This window comes from Halichoerus grypus, chromosome 1 (assembly GCF_964656455.1).
Source record: "Halichoerus grypus chromosome 1, mHalGry1.hap1.1, whole genome shotgun sequence".
Classification (NCBI taxonomy): domain Eukaryota; kingdom Metazoa; phylum Chordata; class Mammalia; order Carnivora; family Phocidae; genus Halichoerus; species Halichoerus grypus.
Genome location: NC_135712.1, coordinates 4656046 through 4676719, shown reverse-complemented (window position 1 = coordinate 4676719; position 20674 = coordinate 4656046). Strand labels below are relative to the sequence as shown.

Sequence of the window (20674 nt, the reverse complement as noted above, 5' to 3'; positions counted from 1 at the left end):
AGAGCTGTGGGTGGGGCTCCTGGCCATGGCCAGTGAGCGGTAACATTTCCTGTGGCTCCTTGGGTCCGCATGACCTCCGATCCCCACCCCAGGGGTGCGTGCGGACCCCAGGGCCCAGCAGTCCTGGCTGCTCTGGCCAGACAGCATCCCCCTGCATCCTGGGGAGTTAGCATTCTTTGACGCTCTTGATAAGCCCCATGCACTTGTGGTTTCCGATTCTTTGTATATGAACCATATATAAGATAATGAGCTACAGGGGACACTGGATAGGCCGTATTTTTAGAGCTGGTGTTCTGAAATTTCTTTTTTTTTTTTTTTTTTAAGATTTTATTTATTTATTTGAGACAGACAGAATGAGAGAGAGAGAGCACATGAGAGGGGGGAGGGTCAGAGGGAGAAGCAGTCTCCCTGCCGAGCAGGGAGCCCGATGCGGGACTCGATCCAGGGACTCCAGGATCATGACCTGAGCCGAAGGCAGTCGCTTAACCACCTGAGCCACCCAGGCGCCCTAGTGTTCTGAAATTTCATGACAACGTGTCTTAATATGGCTTGTTTTGTTTTGTTTTGTTTGTTTGTTTTAATGTTCAGCACTTGGTCTTTTCAGTCTGGCTCAGGATGTTGAATTCTGAGAAACTTTCTAGTAAAATGTTTGATTTTTTTGGACCTCCTGTTATCCAGATGTTGGCCTCCTAGTTCGAGCTCCTACTATTTCCCATCGCTTGGTCTCTGGGTTCTACTCTGTATTCATATATGCCACTTTCTCTTTAATTTTCAAGAGCACTTTCTTTTTCCCTCTGAATGTTCCTTTTTATGGTTGTACTTTTTGCTCCTGTTTCCAAATTGCGTATCTGCTATTTCTCTGAGGAAATAACTTACAGTTTTTTTTTGAAGTTTTTCTTTTCGGCTTCCTGCCTTTTCTCTTTTGGCCCCGAGTCCTTCTCTTGGGGTCGTCGTCTGGTCTGTGTCTCGCGCCAGAGGCTTTCCACAAATGTCTGGTGATTATTAGCTGACTTCACATTTAAAAATGAAGTGTTAGGGACGCCTGGCTGGCTGAAGCGGCAGAGCATGTGACTCTTGATCTCCGAGTCATGAGTTCAAGCCCCACGTTGGCTGTGGAGTCTACTAAAAAAAATAAAAAAATAAAAATAAATAAAAAGGAAGCATTAGAAGGCCAAGTGGAGGGCTGTGCCTAGGCTGAGTATAGAGAGTATTTTTTAAAAAGATGTATTTGTTAGGGAGTGGGGGGAGGGGCAGAGGGAAAGAATCTGCAGCAGACTCCCCACTTAGCGCAGAGCCCGATGGGGGGCTCAGTCTCGCGACTCCGAGATGGGGACCTGAGCTGCCAGGAGTGGAACGCTAACCCAGTGAGCCACCCGGAGGCCCCTAACGTACTTTTGTTATTTACGTGCATGCTTAGGTTTTGAAACATGGCTGTCTTGGTGACTCTGTCACCTGCCCCGTGGCAGATGCCTTCAGTTGGGTGGTTGAACCAAAACATCTTCTCAGCCCTCTCCTCTCTGGCCTGGAGCACAATTGTCCCTGCAGCTGCCGGCGTAACTAAGCCCTCGGCTGTGGACAGGGGACCTAAGGTGGGGTCTCCTGGAGGATTTCAGGGAAGCTTGTATGTCCGGATAAAAGTGGTGGGTGTGGCTGGGGTGGTCTTTCTGCTCTTCCTGCCTTTGATGCGGGTGAAGGTCGGCACAGGGAGCCAGCTTCTGACCTTGAGAGTCAGGTGGGGGGAGCAGCGGTGATTTGACGCTGATTTTCTTTGAGGGGCCGATCTGATACCAGCTGTCCCTAGACCTTTCTCGGTGTGGAGAAGAATCCCCGCTTGTTTGAGCTGCTCGAAACCTAGCTTTTACTCGTAGCTGAAAACATTCCAAATGATGTGGCATCATAACTTTTGGGGAAAAAAATAGCTTGATAATTTAAAAAAAAGTACTTTAAGGTAGTTTGTCATTCTTTTCTTCTCCTTCAAATCTCCCAGGAGGAGGAGGAGAAGTTGAGAAGTCTTTTCATTAGTGTCTTTGTTGCTGTTCTCGGCAAGACGCTTACGTCCAGTGAGCACCGTGTGGGACCCTGTTACAGGGATGTAGGCTTTGGCCATCACAGAGGGAGACCCCTCAGGAGACGAGCACTGGGAGGAGTTCGCATGGGGTAGATCAGGGCCAGCAAACTAAGGCCCATGAGCCGATCTGCCTGTTTCCATAAGGTTTAGTTGGGAATGCAGCCATCCGGGTTGGTGGTTTACCTGTTGTCTGTGTGTGCTTTCACACAGCAGTGGCAGAGTCGAGATAGATACCATATTGCCAGAGTCGAGGATATTCACTGCCCGGCTCTGTACAGAAAAAGTTGGCTGACCTCCGGGCTAGACTGTCAGGTTCTAGAGACCAAGGCGGGAGCATCCATGGCCAGCGGGCGGGCCGTGGTTTTGTCCACACTGGGAAGTACAGGTGGGGGCTCTGTGTGGTGGGAATGGGGGAGGGGGAGACCAGGGCTCTGAGGAACCTACTAAATACCCCCCAGGAGGGTGAGTGTGTAGGCATCAGCCACTCCCAGAACGTACCAGTCATGACGTCAGATGAGCACGTTCTTCCCCAAACCTTCCTTCCCTCCTGTTTCAGGCATTGCTGTGAGCCAGGTGGGGAAAGAGACGTGAATCCCACCATGCCTCCTCTTCCCCACTGCAGATTTCTGAGCCTAAGGTGGGCCCATGGTGTTGGATGCCAGATAGGAGCTTTGACCTTAAGCTTTGTCTTTAGATTGGACTGGACTTCTAATGCCTAGAAATAAATGAATTACTACAAAGCTGTTGGAAAAAAACAGTCTTTGCCCAAGGTTCCATTCAGGGATGGGGAAGAACAATTAAGTGTGTTTGAAGGCAGTTGTAGAACAAGGGAAAGTTCTACTAAAATGTTCTCCTGTCATACAAAGGCTACGGAGGGGAGTTTGGAAATATCTAGTAAAATCACATGTGCATGTATCCTTTGACCCACAAACCCACTTCTGGGCGTTTACACAAAGTTACATTGGGGAAAACTGTAAAAATTTGCATCCCCACGGCTATTTGTGATGTCACCTGCACCAGCAAACGGCTGGAGACAACCTGGATGTTCATGGGGAGGGGGCCGGGGGAGGGAAATGCCGCACACCGACACGTGGGGCACGATGCGTCCGTGAGCGAGCGAGGACCCTCTTTAAAGACTTCAAGTGAGGAAGGCCAGGTGGAGAAGAGAGGAGAGCGTGCATCTGGCAAAGCGGGTAGGCACATGTAAGCGCCCCTCTCTCTCTCTCCTCTCTCGAGATCGTCCGGGACAGGGATCCCCAGAGCCAGGTGATGGTTAAGCTCAGTGAGCACCACCCCTGCTCCCACACCCGTTCCTCTGCTGTGACAGCCCGCCGAGCACTTTGCAGGCTCCAGCACATTGTGGGTCTGCTCTGTCGAAAGTTCAAGACCTCTACAGATGAGTTACATGCTTTCACTTCCCAAAAAGCCACCGGGCCAGATTTGCTGGCTTTTACTGTGATTACAAGTGGCTGGCAGGGGTATGCTGCTTAGTAGATACTGAAAAAAATAATAAACAGTTCAGGCAGGTCCCTTTCAGGTGATACTTTCACACGGACTTAGAAACTGCCTTTTCGTAAGAAACTCCTGCTACGGAGAGAGGTCTTTTCAGGGAGATATCTTTACATGTTTCCATCCTTACTTGATTTCTGCCACCAGAAATGGTATGTTTGCTACATACATAAATACTTTTGAACTCTAAGATTAGAAACAGAATTTACTGCCTGTGTAAAAATCTTCCAAAGAATCTTAGTTCTTTTTTTTTTTTTTTTAAGATTTATTGTTTATTTGAGAGGGGGAGAGGGAGGAGCAGAGGGAGAGAATCTCCAGACTCCCCACTGGGAGCAGAGCCTGACGTGGGCTCAATCTCACGACCCTGAGATCGTGACCTGAGCCAAAACCAAGAGTTGGATGCCCAGCTGACTGAGCCACCCAGGCGCCCCAAGGAATTTTAGTTCTTTTTTTTTTTTTTTTTTTATTTGACAGACAGTGAGAGAGGGAACACAAGCAGGGGGAGTGGGAGAGGGGGAAGCAGGTTTCCCGCCGAGCAGGGAGCCCGATGTGGGGCTCGATCCCAGGACCCTGGGATCATGACCTGAGCCGAAGGCAGACGCTTAACTGACTGAGCCAGCCAGGTGCCCCCAAAATATTCTCCTTGTTACAGTAGTTTATCCAAAAAATTTCAGTCACTAGTCCATGAGAATTCGGGAGCCCTGTATGGAGTCGGGGGCTGGTTTGATTTAAGAGAAACTGCCTGTCAGTGAGCTGAGTTCGTGTGTGTCTTGGAATAGCACAGATGCCCAGTAAACAGTCATCCACTGGTTTATTCGCTGGACTGTTCTGGACACTCGGCCTTCTGGAGGATGTACCGGCTGCCTTCTCCAATAAGCTTCTCTCCCAGAGCAGCCCCAGAATGGCACTGGACAATCGAAAGCTTGATCTAAACCGTAAATATCAACTCCTAGCAGTGATCTGCCACGCAGAGCCTGTGTGTGGCGTGTCTCTCCCCTCTGTCCAGCCAGCGGACGGGAGTGACCCCCGCTTTGTTTCTGTGCTGTCCACTTGTTTATGGGCAATCTCAGAAGGCAGGGTCCAGCTTGGCTCCGCTCTCCTCTTTTCCCAGCTGTGCATGTGGGGTGGCGGGTCGGCCGCCCCCACCTTCTAACTCCTGTCCATCCTCCCTCAATTCCCATTCCTGCCCTCCTCCCCACCTTCTTCTGGGGGATGCTGCTGGAAGGGAGAGGAAGAGGAGGCCAGCTAGGAGCAAGGTGCTCGGGATGCCTCTGTGGGTGGCAACTGATTGGGGTGCCCCCGTGCAAATGGCACCACACAGGGGTCCTACGGAGGAGGGAGTTTTACTGGGACAGGCCCTTCTGTCCTGTCTGGGTGGCCAGCTTCTGGGAACTGCACTGCTCAGACTCCCTTTTCCCTTGGCTTGGGATTGGGCTTGGTCGGATGAGAGAAGCTGGTGTATAAATCCCACTCCCGGGGTGCCTGGGTGGCTCAGTCGGTTAAGCATCTGCCTTTGGCTCAGGTCACGATCCCAGGGTCCTGGGATCAAGCCCCCCATCGGGCTCCCTGCTCGGCGGGAAGCCTGCTTCTCCCTCTCCCACTCCCCCTGCTTGTGTTCCCTCTCTCGCTGTGTCTCTCTGTCAAATTAATAAATAAAATCTTAAAAAAAAAAAAAAAAAAAGACGCCAGGCTGAGCCAAGTGATACGCGCTGTCTCCCTCCCGGTTTGTGATGGAGTCCTAGCGCCTGTGGCCCCCCGGAGGTCCTCCCCACTTTTCCCACGTGGTCGTTGCTCACCAGGCCGGTTTATGTTGGCAGGAAGGAGGACGGAGTGGGCCTTCCGTGATAGAATGGACCCTTTGCTGTAAGATGCCACCTGCCTTTATTTTCTGGACCATAACACACTCGTCCTGTTAAGTGTTGGTTCTTGAGTAAATGAATGCTAAGGTAGCCCACGGGGCACCCACAGCCACTCCTCTCAGCACACGCTAGACGGAAGGGAAGCACGTTTAACGGAGTTAAGCTTATTTATTTTTCTCAAATCAAGACCCATCCACTTGGGGCAAAATTGTGACATTCAGGCCCATCCGAAGATTACATCTTTTATAGCCAGCTACCCAAAGGCCAGGGCCAGCTCGCTGCCTGCCCTTCTGTGCACTTGAGTCCAAAAGGACGGGACTGTTTTGTCCAAGACCTGGCACTTAGGCGCAGGAGGCTTTCAGCTTGGACTCTTACGGTCTCGCCTCCATCTCAGCAGTGATTGATCAGTGCATTGATCTCAGACCTGGCAGCCTCCCCCGGGGAGACTGAAGACGCAGCAGCCGGCTTCCACGTCTGTTGTGTCTAGGAGCCCCGAGGGGTGCAGCTGGGCCGCGTGGGGGTGCACGGCCGCTCCCGGCCACAGCTGCGGGCCCTCATGGAAACCAGCACGGGAGGTCAGGAGGTGGAACGCTTTTCTGGAGTCCACGCTCACAGTCCTTCTGAGGGAAATCTATTCTGATGGTGGAGGAGGTCAAGATGGAGTCCGTTTTGGCAATTTCCACCAGGAATTTTCCAGGCTGGCGAGCCCAGCGTTCTTTAGGATCATTGTCAGTAATTAAAACTCAAAGGTGATTGTTTTGGGGCGCCTAGGTGGCTCAGTCCCTGAAGCGTCTGCCTTCGGCTCAGATCATGATCTCGGGTCCTGGGATCGAGCCCCGCATCGGGCTTCCTGCTCAGCGGGGAGTCTGCTTCTCCCTCTCCCTCTGCCGCTCCTCCTGCTTATGCTCTCTCACTCTCTCACTCTCTCTCTCAAATAAATAAATAAATGAAATCTTAAAAAAAAAAAAAAGTCGATTGTTTTAAAAGTTCAGGTGGATGCTGATAGCAGCGGGCCCTGATGCGATGGGGCAGTGTGTACTGGAGGGTTAAAAGTCTTCATGAAGTACAAATCCTAACTTTGTCTGATGTTGGCTTTTATATAGTTTTTAATGTCTTAAGGAATTGTGAAATCACACAAGACAGTATTTACTACGAATTGTTTTCACAGGTGTTTGTGATCAGTGGGCAGAGGTGATCATCGCCCAGTGTGGTGTGTGTGTATCATGGCGTGGAAGGTTAGTTGATATGTATGGAAATAGAGAATCAGATTTTTTTTTATTAGTTAAATTAGTTATACTCATTTCAGGTGTACAATATAGTAATTCAACAGTTCTCTACATTACTCAGTGCTCATTATGATAAATGTACTCTTAATCCCCTCTTTTGAAAACATGGGACGCTTCATGAATTTGCCTGTCATCCTTGCTTAGGGGCTGTGCTAATAAGCAAGCACGATAATTAGATGTTTGATTAGCGGATGGTTGGAAGGTGATAAATGAAGGCTGGATATTGACTTTCAGTGGGGCCCTGGGAAGGTACCTCAATGAGGAAGGGGTAGGAAGTCACGTCACATGACCAACACTTGGAGACCTCCAGGAAGATGTGCATCCCATCCGGCCCCAGAGGAGGGGTACCGTGGGCTCTAGGGAGGACACACTCTCAACTTCCGATAATCGACAGAGTGCACACGTGGGTCTGCTGGGAAGCAGTGGGGGCCGTCAGCTCTTTAGCCCCGTGGAAGCTCCATGAGGACAGGCACCGAATCCATCCTCAATAAATATTTGTGAGGGGCGCCTGGGTGGCTCAGTCGTTAAGCATCTGCCTTCGGCTCGGTCGTGGTCCCAGGGTCCTGGGATCGAGCCCCGCATCGGGCTCCCTGCTCCGCGGGAAGCCTGCTTCTCCCTCTCCCACTCCCCCTGCTTGTGTTCCTGCTCTCGCTCTCTCTCTGTTAAATAAATAAATAAAATCTTTAAAAATAAATGAGTAAATAAGTATTTGTTGAATTAAACTGAGAAAAGAAGAACGTGCCCAAACAGATGCTCTAGACTTAGAACAAGTTGGGACAGCAAGTAGTGAGCTTCCCCTGGCTGAGGAGTTTGGCAGAAAGGTCAGCAGCTTTCTGGGGGGCTCTGGGTGGTGGTGCCGTGTTACGGGGGGTTGGACTGCGTCCGTGGTCCCCGTTCCTGGCTGGCTGGCAGGTCACCTGGGACCTTGTTAGAAGTGTGGATTCCAGGTTCTGCTCTGTGGGTTGGAGATGACCGGTAGTAGCTCCTGGAGTGATTCCGGTGGATAGAACAGTGACCCCTCAGATTCATTTCAGTTCTTCTGTTTTTACGTTTCCTAATAAAATCCAGCCTAGTGTCGGAGTTTGGGTATTGTTTTGTAAGGCAGTTACTGTAAGTCCCAGGTGACTGACTGCATCCAGCAGATACGTGACGTGTTATTTCTACTTGCCTGGCCCTGTTCTGGGCACAGAGCGTGCGGCAGCGAGCCAGAGACGACACATCTGGCCTTCTCGGATCTACGTTTAGTGGGAAGAGACGGACAAATCCAGGTGGATTACAGCGCAGACAGAGGCGTGCGGGGAGTAGGGAGGTGTGACTGCGTTCTGTAGGCTGGCCCGGGGAAGGGTTCTTCATGAGGCAGCGCTCGAGCAGAGGCCCGGAGGGAGAGGGAGTGAGGTCCGTGGGGAAGGGTGTTCCAGGCCGAGGGAACAGCCAGGCCCAGGCCCTGAGAAGGACGTGTGCTTCCACGTTGGCGGAGCCCCGGGCAGGCTCCAGTTGGAGCACGGTGGGCGTGCTGTGGGAGCGGAGGCAGGAGACAAGCAGGAAGGGGGGCATTGCTCTTGCTGAGAGCTACGTGGTCAAGAAGGTAAAATGAGGAGATTGGTTTTGGAAATGCCAAATTGAGACGCCTTTTATAACATGCAAGGTGAGTGGTCCCAGAGCAGCTGAATATGCATGTGGGGTTCAGACAAGGGGTCCCAGGCAGAGATATAAGTCTGAGTGTTGACTGCAGAGCAGCTGGGTGAAGCCGTGGCTTGAGATGCAGTCTCTTGTGAGCAGAGACAGATCAGAGAGGCCCTGAGACACCCCAAAACTTGGAGGCTGGGGAGGTGAGGGAGGAATCAGCCGAGGGTCCCTGAGAAGGAGCAGCAGGGACGTGGGAGGGGAGCTGGAAGGTGCACACGTCCCAGAGCCCGGGGAAGCAGAGAGTTAGGAACAGGCCCAAATCCCACGGTGGCCAAGGGACAGAAGGTCTTTCGGTTGGCCTTGGCACATGATGCGGAGAAGAGCTGTCCCCTGGGTTCAGGTGGAAGGGACGGGGGATTTGGCAGCCGGGAGTGCAGTCTCCTCTTGCAAGGGGCTTCACTGCTGGAGCGCCCAGGCACGGGGCCGTGGCTGGAGGAGGCTCTGGGGTTAAGACAGTTGTGTGCTGTTTTCTTTCCTAGGATGGAAAATAGAACAGCCTGTTTGTAAGCAGGCGGGAGTGATCCTGGCAGGGACAAGTGGATGATATGGAGGAGAGTTGGGGGCATTGGTGGTGTGCTGTCTTGCGTGGGTGGTGGGGGGCTTCCAATGCCCGTGGCGGGCGGCGGGAGTTAGGAGGAGGTGGATGATGGTGTCTGTCTCTATGTTTGCTGCGCCAGGGGCTTTTAGTGATGGTACAGAAAAGCTCTCACGTGTGTTGGAGATCTTGCCAAGGTTAATTATGTTGCAATCTTTCTAGCCAAGTCTTAGTTTCTCCCATTTCTAGAATGTTCTGGAAGGTTTCTGTGTGGCTGTTCTACACCGTAATTAGGAAAATGTCTATGCTTCGCTGGCGTGGAAACAAAAGAGGGATGCATCCGTCATTTCTCCTTTGGGTTAGCATTCTTTCAAAATATCTAGACACCATAAAAATGTGGAGATCAATGGAGATTCAGATTTAATGTCTTTCCTGAGAGGAATTTACTTGGAAGGGCTTTAAAAAATCTTTTTAGCAGAGAATGATCTCTTTGATCGCCATATGCCTATTAAAACATTTTTTCCCCCTCATGGGTTTAACGAGAAAAAACCATCAAAGCCTTTTACAAACCACATAGAAGTAGCCGGTTTCTTAAATGGCTGGCCTGAAATTAGCAAGGCTGGCAAGCCCCAAAACAGTGGCCTTTCTGTGTTACTCCTTTTAGGTTTGGGCCGATCAGACAGCATGCAAAGAGGTGAGGCAAGATGGAGGTAACAGTTTAGATTTTAAGAAGAGATGGTCATTGGGCATCTGGGTGGCTCAGTTGGTTAAGCGACTGCCTTCGGCTCAGGTCATGATCCTGGAGTCCCGGGATCGAGTCCCGCATCGGGCTACCTGCTCAGCAGGGAGTCTGCTTCTCCCTCTCCCACTCCCCCCTCTTGTGCTCTTTCTCTCTCTCACTCTGTCTCTCAAATAAATAAAATCTTTAAAAAAAAAAAAAAAAAGAAGAGATGGTCATTGCAAAGGCTGCATCCCGTCCCACAGTGAGCCAGATGTGAGGATTCATGGGTTAGCACTCACTGTGTGTAATTGTCAGTGTTGCTAGAAGGTGTTCGTACCCTTGTGACACTTAGGGCTTAAGTCATGCTTTCTGCTTTCGAAGCCCAATGGTAGTACTGTATGTGTATTTTCATAAAATAAACCGTGAGAGGCTAACCTGGCAGGCCCATCTGGCTGATCAGTTTTAGATCTAGTACAGTGTATGGACAGTTTTGGGTTGTGATCGGCAGTCCGTGTCTCTGTGCTCCTTCTTTTGTGTTTCACACAGTATTAAAACTTGATTACAGTACTAGGCAGATAGCATCCTAAAACAGAGGGAGTTATTTTTTTCTGAAGTGTGTTGATTGGCAGGGGGAAGGACTTAGAAATTAAACTTTAATTCAGTGGATAAGCCTCAAATAATTAATCTCTCGTTACTAGCGTTTCGTTCCTCACTGGTCCCATAGTCACCTCAACAGAGACAGAAGACCATCATAAAAGAGAAGGCTGGTCTTTTTTGTCTCAATCTTATTAGGTGGTAAAATCCGGAAGGGGCACCCGATCTTCTTTGTCTCTGTGGCCCCGGGCACGTGGTAGCGGCTCATGAAATACTTGCTGAAAAAAATAATCTTCCCAAAAGACTTGAAACACTTTCAAAGAGATATTTGTACACCTGTGTTCTTAGCAGCATTATTCAGCCAAAAGGTGGAAACAACCCAAGTGTCTGTTGATGGATGAATGGACAGACGCAGCATGATGGTGATGAATCCATACGGCGGATTATTACTCAGCCCTAAAAAGGAAGGACTTCTGACACCTGCTACAATGTGGGTGAACCGTGAGGACATTGGGCTCAGTGAAATATGCCAGATGCAGAAAGAGAAATACTGGGTTGATTGCACTAGAGTAGTCAGATTCATGGAGTCAGAAAGTAGGACGTGGGTGCCGGTGGGGGGGCTGCTGGAGGAGGGAAGGAGGAGTTACTGTCTCATGGGGGACAGAGTTTCAGTTTGGGGAAGATGGACATGTTCTGGAGGTAGACGGTGAAGATGGCTGCACAGCACTGACCTGTGTACTTAAAAATGGTTAAGATGGCAAATTTTCTGTGTGTTTCACCACGATTAAAAAAATGAATCTTAATGCTGAGAGTAATAGTGAAAAATAACCACTTGATCATAACGGTAAGTTGACAATCTTGGCTGTTGCTGCAGCCAAGTGTATATACGCCTTGTCTTTCCTTTTTTTTTTTAAATATTGACTAAAAACTGACGATATTTGAATGTGGGACCTGGGTGAAGTTTATCTCCTGTCTCTTTTCTGAAAGATTAGATGTGAAATAGCTTTTCAGTTACGGTTACCAACTCTTGAGCAAAAGGGAGCATTTAGCGAATCTCCGGAAATATCGTGAGAGTTAAGATATTGCACCTTTGATGCGAATCTGTTTAAACTCCTTTGGAAAATGTGCAGAAAGAGCTGATTTTTAGCTAAAACAATGTCTCCTAAGATCCTTGGAAACCTATAATGGGTTTTGGGGAGTGGTTGGTTGTCTTTTTGGGAAGGAAGAGGCTACCTTGCTCTCTGGAAATAGAAATTTCCTTCCCTCCACAGTCACCCAAATACAGGGACAAACCTGCTTTTGTACTTTCTTTAAAAAGCACCGTTTGGGGCGCCTGAGTGGCTCAGTTGGTTAAGCTTAAGCGTCTGACTCTTGGTTTCGGCTCAGGTCATGATCTCAGAGTCATGGGATGGAGCCCCGGGTCGGGCTCCGCGCTCAGCGTGGAGTCCGCTTGAGATTCTCTCTCTCCCTCTCCCTGTCTCAAATAAATAAATCTTTAAACAAAAATAAAAAAGCACCGTTCAGCGTGAATTTTCTTTTCCATGGTAAAGAGGATCATTATTTTCACTGGCATCAGTGAATGAGGTCTAGCCTTGTGACTTTTACATAGGAATCCTAACCATCCACCGCCATTCCTCCATCAGTGGGATTGTCTCCTGCTAGCAGGTGGATTACGTAAGCCCAGAGGCCGAGGGAAACTCCATCCGGGGAGCTCCCCCTGGGCTGGGACGCCTCATAGGGAAGGGGCCCTTTGTGCTCTTTTCTCCACTTCCCTAGCCCCCTCCGAGTTCACCTACACAGAGGGAGGGGCTGGGCAAGCAGATGGAAGCATCCAGGCCACCTGTCGCTGAATATCCCTTTGCAAACAAGCAGTGTGGCTTCCAATTCTTCTTCTAGAAGCTTGGTGGATATGAGGCTGCTTACAGCAGCTCCCCGATCAATGCATGCTTGGCTCCGCTGTCCAAGGGGCAGAGAACCAGATTCCTGGACTGTCTGGATCCCTGAAGATAGGCCACCATGTGCAGCCTCTTGGCCAACAGCCCGCACCTTCTTCAGGTGTGGCACCAGCGGCTGTGAGCCCAGTGGGGACCGGGCTCCCGATCCTGGCCCTCGCTCTGCCGGTCAGCAGTCAGGGCCAGCCCTGGATGCGTGACCACCCGCAGGATGTGCGTGCGGGTGTTGTCTCGAGTCTCTGCGGCCGAAAGCACAGGTGGAGTCTTAGAATGCCAACTGAGGCAAGCTAGCGGCCCACGTTCCCGCATAAGGACGAGCATAAGAGCTGGAAACCCACAGACACAGCTTCATGTGGGCGGTGACGCTCTTGCTGCCCACAACAAAAACTGTCCTTGCACCTGGGAGGCTGCCGGGGGCTGACCCTCCGTCTGCCTGGCCCCGTCGGGCGTCCCTGCACACGGGGGGAGACCCACACTCCAAATGGCTTTCCTTGTCTGAATTCTTTTTATTTTAAAGATTTATTTTGTTTTTAAAGATTTTATTTATTTGCACAGAGAGAGAGCACACGTGCACAGACAGGGGGAGCGGCAGACAGAGGGAGAAGCAGGCTCACCGCTGAGCAGGGAGCCCGACGGGGGACTCGATCCCAGGACCCCGAGATCATGACTTGAGCCGAAGGCAGACACTTAACCGACTGAACCACCCAGGCGCCCCAAGATTGATTGATTTTAGAGAGCGAGAACCTGCCAGCAGGGATGGGGGAGGGGCAGAGGGGGAGAGGAAGAATCTCAAGCAGACTCCATGCTGAGTGCAGAGCCTGAGGCAGGGCTCGATCCCACGACCCCAAGATCATGACCTGAGCCGAAGCCAAGAGTTGGACGCTGAACCAACTGAGCCACCCAGGCGCCCCTTCCTTGTCTGAACTCTAAGAGCAAAGCTAAACTTAGACACAGTGATTTTGAAGGCTGAAATTATTCTCTCCATTTTATAGATGGCCAAACTGAGGCACGGGATGACTGTTCAGCCAGCTCGTGGCAAAGTGGAGACCAGATCTGACTGCTTCACTGTGAGGCCTCCGTCCCTGGCCTTTGACGCGTGGGGGGGACATCCGCTCAGTCTGCTTTGGGAGACAGGCTCGGACGTCTTCTTTGGAGACCAGGCCTAGGCATCTGCTGAGGTGGTTTTCGGAGGGAAGCTCTTGGAGAAGTAGTCACGGAGCATTTGTTCAGCTAAGAGCAGCGTTGTGGGCTGGGCTCCGGGGAGCAGCTCTGAGCATAGTGTGGCTGCGGGTGCTCGTGGCGTGCTCTTAGGGTCCACACCCGTGAACGGGGAGGAGGAAGCAGGAGTGGGTGGTGGGGGTCACGCAGTGATGATGCCCAGGGACAGTCTCTGCTGCCCTGCAGGGCACGCGGGAGCTAGAAGGACCCTGCAGAGTCGGCCCAACTTGGGCAGAAATGGCCAGGCCTTTATTACCCAGTATCACTCAGTCTTTACCTGTGGCTGTCCCCAGGAAGGGCATGACCTGGGGGGGGGCAGGTGACCTCTCTCGCAGCGGGGCGCCCACACAGGTTTACCCCCATGGCGTCTTCCATGGGGCAAAAAGGGTATTTAAAATCCCAGGTGCTTAGAGGACTCTTTTGCCTTCTGGGCGTAGGGGCGGGGCTCATGGACTTCTGATCAGTAGGAACCGGTCTGTCTTCGGCTTTCCTGCGCTCCCAGGGGCTGGCCTGGAGAAGAGTATGAAAGAAAAAGCTTCAGTGTTGTGCAGGCCGCTGGCAGGGAGAGGTCCTGAATAGTGTCACCTTTGCTCAGCATTGACAGCGGGAGGACAGGGCTGCTGAGGACGGAGTGCTGGCACCGAGGGTCCTGCCCCCCCGCCCCGTGCCCAGTCTGTGTGCACACCGCGATGGCCCCAGGGGATAAGGCACAGCCAGCAGAGGTGCCGTGGGGGAGAAGCCAGGAGAGTCACTGCGGCCCGAGACCCTGGGCAGGGCATCAGACCCTGGGAAAACCCACCCAGAGAGCTGGAGCTAACTGGCTCCCGTCTCTGGGGACCAGAGGGCCCCACTCACTCCTTTAGCAAACCTTTACTGAGCACCGTGCTCAGCCCTGCGCTCAGAGCTGCTGACCTGAAGCCTCCGGGGTGCTCCAGGAGGCGGAAGGGGGGAGGAAGAGGAACACGGACGGCTTGAGGAGAGATTCAGGGACAGCCACAGACAAGACACCCGGACTCGTGGAAGGGGAGGGCGGAGGAAAGGAGGTGGGTGGGGGATCTCGGGCACCCAGGGGACAGAGTGGGGAAGAAGGGCCTGGGGAGTGCAAACAGCCTTGGTGGCCCTGGGATTCGAGTCTGAGCCGTGTGTGGGTGCTCCTGACACGTGGGTCACCCCCCCCCGTGTTTCAGCACGTGGTCACGTCCCTGTGGGCATCACCTGCTGCAGGGACCAGCCACAGTGCCCCTCGGGGGGCCTGCTGAGGACGCTGTGCCCGTTCTGGAGCTTAGGCATGCCACCTCTGATCTGTGTCCTGACCAGCGGCAAAGCAAGGACTGAATGAAAGTTTGGGGGGTAATTTGATGCGAGTCCTGTGCTGAAAGTCGGCCCTGAAACAAGAGGAAAAACAGAGTCATGCCACCCTGTTTGAGAAATTAAAGCATCCCGGGGTACCAGGCACTCTTCTGGCTGCACCACCCATAAATTCTCCCCTGCGCCCCTCGGAACAGCACTCTCCGTCATCCCACTTTGCGGGTGGATGGTGAGGACACCAGCACCCAGAGACCATGTGTGAGGTTCCATGGCCAGCCGAGAGGAGGCCAAGCCAGTGCTCAGACCCGGGTCTAACAGACCGTGAACCCCTGTTCGTCGCGCGGCTCTGCTTTAGAGAAGGCACAGAGTGTATCCTGGGACCATAGGTAGACCGTGAGCTTGAAGCCAGGGTCCTGTGAATGGACGTAGTTACCAGCACGTTTTAGGGACCTGGGCTGTGGGTGTGTGATAGAATCTCCCCCACTCTTCGCCTTTCCAGTCTTCCTGACAGGGATGGGTTGTCTGGCAGTTTCAAAACTCAGGGACCACCCCCTCCCGGCAGTAACCACCCCACCACCCCAGCACCCCAGCGATGGGTGGTCACTGCAGAGGGAATGGTAACTCCTGTGTCCAGGAGGATTCTGATTTGGGGATGCATGACTCTTAGGTTCTTAAAACCGGGACCCCCTCACATCAACCCTCCTGCACCCCAGATTCTGCTCACTCCCCCTCCACCGCCAGAATTAACCTGCTAAGCCCTGAGTGTTCCGTGTTCCCCTTTCACTGTGCTGTCCGCTTGTGGCGGTGCTGGTTTTCCCAAAAGCAGCCGGGGAATCCACGTGGCTCTTGACATGTGTTTTTCTAGTAGGAGCCCCATCAGAATAGTAAAGCGCTAGTGTGCGTGCACACGAGGCCCGAATAAATTGCATAATCAAGCCCCTCTTAGCTAAGTTCTGTAACATCTGTTTGTGTTAAGTGGGGCCCTTTGAAAATGATTTTTTTTTTCTCCCTTCTTTAGAAAACACCCTTAATTTTAGATTGTGGAGAAATGGCGTGTGGCAGTTACTCTTGCTTTCTTCGACAAGATGTGTTTAAGTAAATGAGATTCATCTCCAGAACTGAAGCGTTGAAAGAACCTGATTAACAAGATCAGCGCCTGTAATCACGTGTAATAGCTGTGGGCAAACAGCCCCGCGTAGCTGGGCCGGAACCGCCGCTGCTGTGGGTTCTGGGCGCCGGCAGCCTTCGGCAGATGGGCTGCTAATGTAATTAGGAATCGTTGTGTTAAATGAGCCATTATTTAAATTATCTGCTAATTTTCCTATCTATTAACCTGCTGAAAAAGAGACAGTGATGGCTGAGAAATCTCTGGCTGCTAATTGTTAACTAGGCACCTAACTCATTTCTTCTCTTCAGTGCAACATTTCACCTCATTGTGGCGACAAGCAGATGGCTTTCTGTGAGGTTACTGCCCCGTGCATCCTCGGAAGATGGAGGAGGGACAGATAGTGGGAGACAGACACGCACAGTCCGCTGGTTGGTTTCAGCTGGTGGTAGGACGGTCAGATGATTCGGAGCCCCACGAGGCTCTTTGCATTCCTGGCCACACTGTTTTTGTTTTCGATCAGGCTCTCTGAGTTTGAGGATATTTGGTCTTTGGGGCGCATGAGGCAAGGTTTGCATGAGTCCACCTTCCCTTGGTTCTCCCTGGCCTGAGACACTGGTGGGAGCAAGGCAGTGGGGCAGGAAGGAGCCCGTCCCTGCCGGGACTTCTGGGAGGTGGCAGAGCGCGGCTCCGGCTGTCCGCGTGAGGAGCCAGCAGGTGGAGGACTCCATCCATCCATCAGCGGCTGTGTATTTGGGGTTGAGGGCGCTCCCAGGAGCGTTCACTCCCTGGCACTGCAGGCCTGCCCTGGACACTGAAGCCTCTTGCTCTTTCGGCTACAGAGAGTAACCGGAAGCTGGACTAAGTACCAGGGCACGTGGGTGGGCACCAAAACCTCGTCTTGGATTCCAACTTTGGTTATCCTTGGATATTTAAGAGGTACGTGTGTGGTTATTTGGTAGAGCAGCGGGGACATGAAGTTAGCCCACCCTCGCCATCTCCAGAAAGCTTAAGTACTTTGCACACGTGTATCAGGAGTTTGGCCTCTTGAACGGCCTCCCGCGTCTTCCAGCTTCTCGGCAGGTGCGCCTTCATCTCTCCTCCCAGGTATCAGCTCACGTGTGTTCTTCGCCCCGCAAGTCAGGTGATGAGCAGATTCCTGTTAGTTGTAGTCATTAATGGGGACCGTGGAAAAGAGACCAGAAAATGTGTTTGGCCCTCCGGCAGCTTACAAGGTCATTGAAAGAAAAGGTATGCAATTTGGAGAAATGGGAGGCTAGTAAAGACCCAGACCTCCAGGAGTGCCTGTCAGAATCATGCCAACGCAAAATGAGGACAATCAAACCCCACAAAATGTGCCATTTTAAACATGAGTGAGCTTTGTCTAGGCAGGGCATGAGGATATGGCTGTCCCCAAGAACAAGCCCAAAGAGAACGTCCTGAAGAAACCGTCAGAGTCAAGGAACCACCCCTTGGGCAGAGGTCCCTCAGGTGCCATGGAGTTCGTGTTGGTGGCCACCGAGGACTGACCTCGGTCTCCTGTCTCCTGCTGAGAAGTGCACGTGGATTTAGCACCAGGAGATATTGCTCGCTCCCCGAGAGCCTGCATTGGGGGAGCGGGTAACTCACCTGACTGCGTTTACCCCTCACAAGCACCCCCTGGGAGCACTCCATCACTGGCCTCCTAGGTCATGGAGCAGCTAGACACAAGCAGAAGGAGCCTGCCCAGACGCAGGTCTGTGAGCAGTGGGGTGCCCTTTGATCCTGCGCCCTGCTCAGCAAAGTGCAGAAGAAGCTCTCTGACATGCAGACAGACTGCTCGTTCGCATTCCAAACCTATCCAGTTCCCACCCACCAGTGACTGGTGCAGAGTAGTTGTCCTTGTTTCAGGATTATTTTGTAGAATGGCATTGTGCAGGTCCAGGCGGGAGTGGGGGGCCCGGAGGGTACTGTTGAAGAAGCACACATCTAAGAGGGGAGTGTTTGCTTTGGGGGTAGTAGGATTCTCACACATCTTCTCTCATCATCTTCTAGAATAGATGGTCTAAGATCTTTTTGCCTTCTTGATCTTTTGTGTATAATTCACAGGTGTGCAGTACAGACTTGTCTTATAGAGGAATAAACACATTTCTTTGGCCCAGAATATGCACATCTGCCACTTAGTGTCCACCCAGTAAAAGTTTGTCTGTCCCCCACTTGTATATTCCACAACTGTTGGTTTGTTGAGCACCTACTATGTCCTGGGCACTGTCCTAGGTGCTGGCGACGAAGAGCAGAACCACACCAGGGCCCACCCTCCTGCAGGGCCCCCTGTGCTGGGGGCATGTCATCTGGAGAAGACCGTTGGACTCCATCAAGCATGGAAATGGTGCACTAGGGGCTGGGGACACACAATTCCTAGGAACGATTTGTAAGGTGTTTCCAAGAGCACAGAGGAGGGAGCTATCTGCAGGGGAGATGAGAAGGGGGACCGTGGCAGGAAAAGCAGGAAGGTGGTGTTTCTGAAGCTTCCAGGGGGACTGGTCAGTAGTGGCCAGTGCTGCTTACAGGCTTCTGAGCAGGCAGAGAGCTGGGAGGTCCCCGGGGAGCCTGGCGGGCCTGGAGCCTGGACAGAAGCCCCACCTCAGCAGGTTGAGCAGGGGAAGGGAGGTGAGGAATCCAGACAGGAGCTAAACTCACTGATGCTTGCCTGTGACAGGGGCCAAGGGCAGAAGCTCCGGGGAGTGTATTTGGGTTTTTGCTGATTCTAAGAAGTGACAAAAAACTTGTGCTGTCAACTCCTGCCGTTCTGGACCTTCCTGGGCCTTTCGACCTGGACCACAGGCAGCTTTTGAGGACAGGCCTGTGGATATTTTGGTCCTCTCTGCTGGGTACCTAGCTCTGCAGGGCCCGTGTCTGCTGCTTTCCCTCCAGAGGGCCCTCAGAACACGGGCCCCAGCTGGTCACACATTGCTGTGTTCTAGAAGAAACGGAACACGAGTTCCCCAGCGTAGGGAGGGAGGGCGACTCGCACCTCCGGACGGCACATCTGCACCCGGTGTAAGGTGGGCACGTTGTCTCTCTTCAGCACATCTGAGTCATTTCCAGTTGTGTTTTGAGAATGCAAACATTCCTCGGATTTGAGGACACTGCGTGCATTTTCAATGTCCCTTGATGGGGCCGAGCGATGTGTTCTGGGGTTAGACCATCGTGTGTGTGGACTTGAACCCAAGGAAGCGGGAGATGATTCTGGAAGTTCGGGATGAAGGAACCCGCAGAGGATTGGGCAGGTGCGTGGAGACAGGCTAAGAGGTGGCCTGCACCCAGAGCCTCGGAGGTTCGATCCTTTCAGAGCAGATGGGGTGAAATGTATAGGGCAGGGGGCACTAAGCCTCTTCCTCTATGGTTCAGACTCCTTCCCGAGGGGAGGCTTGGCTCTTGGCCAGAAGTCAACACGCATGGCCTCCGCGTCCAGCATCGGCTCACAGAAAAAGGTGTTGGCTTGTTTGCTGTGCACCTGAAATGCAACCCACAGTGTTTACCCTGGACATCCATCCCTTGCCTGACTTTGGGCTGCCTCATCTCTTGGGGCGATTTCTCTCCTCGGATCATAAGCTCTAGGAACAACCGGGGTGGCCAGCTTTGCTGAGCTGCGCCTCCGAATTGAATTTTCTTGCGAGCTGGCCCCTGCTGAACTAGCTGGGAAAGAGGGTCGTACCGAAAGCCTGGATGGTTTGGAGTTGTCTGCGTGTAAGTTAAGGCAGTTTGTATTCTGGTGCAACTTTTCTCTGCGTTCCTGACCCCTGCTTCTGCAAAAGGGGACATTGTGTGTCGTGGTAGAGGTATGGGTGGGGGTGTATGAAAACTCTCGGGTCTGGTATGCGGAGGCCATGGGGGGAACGTCTGCCCAGAAAGGCCTTGGTCACTTGGGCCATTATGCCCAGGACAGTAGTCTTGTGTCCCTCTGACCACGCTGTGTTGCGCAGGAGCATTTGGTGGGGACGTGGGATGCCCCAGCGGCTGGCCTTTCTGCACACGGCCTGCTGGTGGCCGGGTGCGTGGAGACCCAGAAACACTCATAGAGACGACGCGCTCTCCTGACTGACCACGAGCGTGGGCAGGAAGGATGCTCATGTTAGAATCTAGAGCTTTGATTGTCTGTGACTTTTAATGACCGATGAAGTATTACTCACTGTTGTACAATTGGTGTCTGGTTTGGTTTTGTGTTTTTCGGGTGATTGAGGTGTGTTGCCACATACACTCAGCCCCACTGCTTTTAAAAGCGTGGAATTGCCTGATTGGTTCATGAAGGAGTCCTGTTGCCTTTTCTCCTCCTTTGCCTCTCTGCGCTTTCATCCAGGCAACTTGAAAAGCTCATCTTGCCTCCAGGAACCATTGAAATCTGGATGCAGGGCCCTGTGAGTTGCATGGATGAGCTTATGTCCACTTGGACCCGGTGTCTGCTCTTGGGACAAAAGCCTTGGTGCATGACAGGCTGCATTTGGAACTGCATTCCCAGGATGGGTAAAGGTCCCATCCTTGCTGTTTTCACATTGGCTATTTGTGATACTGTGACTTTTAAGAAGAAATCTATATTTGGTCTTATTCCAGTTCCTGGTCGAGCTCCTGAAACCCCAGGCGTTCCCCCAGGGAGAGGACTGATAAAGGCATCTTTTGTGATGCATAGCGAGCATCTTTGGGCCACAACTGAGTGACTTAATGAGCTGGCTCTTGGAAAGCCCCCAGGGTGGGGAACCCAGCCTGGGAGGAGAGGTGGAGTCCGCTTTCTCCTCTGGAGGGCAAGGTGCCTGAGGTGGTTATCAGTCATGGAAATGTGGCATGGGAAGTCAAAGG

General features: G+C 52.2%; 1 protein-coding gene across 1 annotated transcript in view; it reads left to right on the top strand.

Annotated features, from left to right (window-relative positions):
* Positions 1–20674, top strand: part of BACE2 (beta-secretase 2) — an 87762-nt gene that overhangs the window by 11298 nt on the left and 55790 nt on the right. The gene's annotated exons all lie outside the window — the stretch shown is intronic.